Genomic DNA, 3,190 nt, shown 5'->3' on the forward strand with positions numbered 1-3,190 from the left:
TGTATCCGGAGATTCGAATCAGAAATGTGGATATAATCCATCTCATTAGATAACCGTCTTTCTCTCCTCCAGCTAGAAAACCAAAAATTTTGGTTTAAATCTCCAATACACCAAGCAAACCCATCCTTCAACACTTCCCAAGCCTTGCAAAGACACCTCCAAATGGGAGAGCCCTTGTTCTTAGGATCACTAAAACAGTCATATATAGATGATCGGTATTTGGCATCCAACAATTGGACCCATAGCTTGTTTGGCTGCTGGAAAAAAGTCCAAACTAGCTTCCCAAGAAGAGCAATATTTACACAATAAGGATCTCTAATCCCCAAACCTCCATATTTTTTTGGAGTAACCGGTACCTTCCAACTAACAAGATTCAATCCTCTTCCATCAACTTGTCCTTTCCAAAGAAAATTCCTCATCATAGACTCCAATTTACTAATGATTTCTTTGGGAAAAATAGAGACCTGCATCTGGTACGTGGGAATAGCGGCTACAACAGAATTAACCAAGCAGAGTCTACCAGCCCGATTGAGTAAATTCCCTTTCCAGCTTGCTAGCCTACTCCGTATCTTATCCAGGACACCATTGAAAGCTGAACGAGTCACCCTAGAATGGCTAAGGGTAACTCCAAGATACCTGCCCAAGTCCTGGACAAATCTGATAGAGGATACCCCAGTGAAAACCTCTTTCCTTATTGAAGAGACATTCTTGGAGCAAAGCGCTCTCCACATTAATCTTCATCCCAGATGCTTTGCAAAAAGTCTCTAAAACCAACATCACATTTCGCACTTATCTCTTTGTAGCTTTACAGAATAGAAGCAAGTCATCCACAAACATTAAGTGGGATATTCTTGGTCCCCCTCTAGAAATAGCAACCGGCTCCCACAAGCCCAAATCAACCTGATGACTAATAAAGCATGCCAATCGCTCCATACACAACACAAAAAGATAGGGTGACATAGGGTCTCCTTGTCTAAGACCTCGACTAGGAGTAAAGCCATTCAGACGATTCCCATTCCAAAGAATAGATAAGGAAGAAGCAGTGACACAATTCATAATCAAATTAATTGTAGGAATAGGAAAACCAAAGCTCTTAAGGGTATGAGCTAAAAACCTCCAGTCAACTCTGTCATAAGCTTTCTCCAGATCAATCTTAAAGGCCAGTGTGCCTTTCTTTGATTTAGTCTTCTTCATAAAGTAGAGAACTTCTTGAGCAATAATGATGTTGTCAGGAGTTCCTCGTCCCGGAATAAATCCTTCTTGAAGCGGGCCAACAATCTCCGCAAGATGAGGACGAAGCCTATTAACAAGGACCTTCGTGATGATCTTGTAAATTACATTATAGAGACTAATCGGCCTGAAATCTTTCATAGATACCGGTATTCAACCTTTGGAATAAGAACCAGTAAAGTCTCCAACATTCTCGGATCAAGAGTAACACCGGAGAATGCCTGCTTAACCATCTTCCAAACATCAAGACCAATGATCTCCCAATATTCTTTGAAGAAGAAAGCTTGAAACCCATCAGGACCCAGAGCTTTAAAAGAGTTCATGTGAAAAACAGCTATTCTGACTTCCTCCATAATAACTGGTGCCGTAAGATTATTGCAAGCTTCCTCATTCAGAGAAGGAAGAGGCACATCACCAAGGCAACCCAAATTAACATCATCCAAATGACAGAATAAGCTTTTATAGAAAGACTCTGCTTCTTGACTCAGAACCTCTGGATCAGTTTCCCACACTCCATCCTTGAGAAAAAGGCCATGAATTTTATTATGCTTCCTTCGCACAAGAGTTTGAATATGAAAGAATCTTGTATTCCTATTCCCGAACCTTACCCATTGCTCTCTGGACTTTTGGAACCATAGGAGCTCTTCTTGCACTAGAGTATTATTATAATCATCAAGCAACTGTTGCTCTTTCTGACGCAAATAAATGCTATCCACCACTTCCAAACGCTTTTGTAAATAATTAATCTGCTACTCTAATTCACATTTCTTAACAAAAATGTTTCCAAATACCTTCGAGTTAAACTCTAGTGAATTCTTCTGTACTTTTGAAAGCTTGCCATGAATCCCTCTATTACCAGACCACCATGACTGATTCACAATATCCCTATACCCTGGATGAGTAGCCCAAGCAACAACAAAACGGAAAGGTCGATTCCCTTTAGGCTGAGGACGACCTTTACAACGCACCAGAATAGGGCAATGATTAGACTGAAGCCTATTTAAAACTGCTGCCACGTCAACATAATTTTTCACCCTCCTGTACCAAGAAAACCGCCTCCCAATAGTCTTTAGATTAAACAAACCACTATCTCCTAATGAAGTAGCAAACATGTCTGCTCTTTGATGAGAAAATTGACAGCCCTTAGATTCATGAGAAAATTTGACTTTATTAAAATCACCAAGAACAATCCAAGGTCCTTGAAATACTATGGATTGTGCAACAAGATAATCCCAAAGGAGAATCCTTTTATTAAATTGAGGACTACCATAAATACACTACACCTCCAAACTAAATTATCAGATTGAACCTCAACAGTAACAGCCTGATCAAAAGCATCAATGAACTTACAACAAACACCCTTCATAGAGGACAGAAACCAAATACTCCATTATTCCCCTATACTTCCACTATACCAACAGAGTGATACCCCAACCTTTCCCAAAATAATTTTAAATGCTGAAAAGGGGAGTGAGTTTCAACCACAATAAAGAAAACAGGTCTAAATTTCCTAACAAGTTCCTTACAATGCACCCGGGCTAACTTATTAGAAGCACACCTAATATTCCAAACAATCATATTTAAACTATCCATAAATAATAGGGACAGAATAAATAAGAACATAAACTCTAAATAGAATCACCAACCTTAATAGGTGGTTTGTCCTGCGGTACTGGCACACTCTGATCCTCAATAATTGCAACCTTTGGACTCCCTAATGCTGCACCTGCCATACTTCCATCTACTAAGGTTTCCTCCGTTACGCCACCATTTTTATCAACTGGCGAGTTCTGCAGGGAGAAAGGCCGCGGACGCTTCTGTAGAGAAATTCTACGACGTGCAGGAGTTCTACGCGATAGAGATGGCACAATTTCATGTTTTTCTCGCTTCCCCATCCTAATGCCAATTGATTTGCCTCCATCACCATACAAATTGGGCCTTGGAATCCTTCTCGAACCAT

This window comes from Arachis ipaensis, chromosome B08 (genome assembly GCF_000816755.2).
Source record: "Arachis ipaensis cultivar K30076 chromosome B08, Araip1.1, whole genome shotgun sequence".
Lineage (NCBI taxonomy): Eukaryota > Viridiplantae > Streptophyta > Magnoliopsida > Fabales > Fabaceae > Arachis > Arachis ipaensis.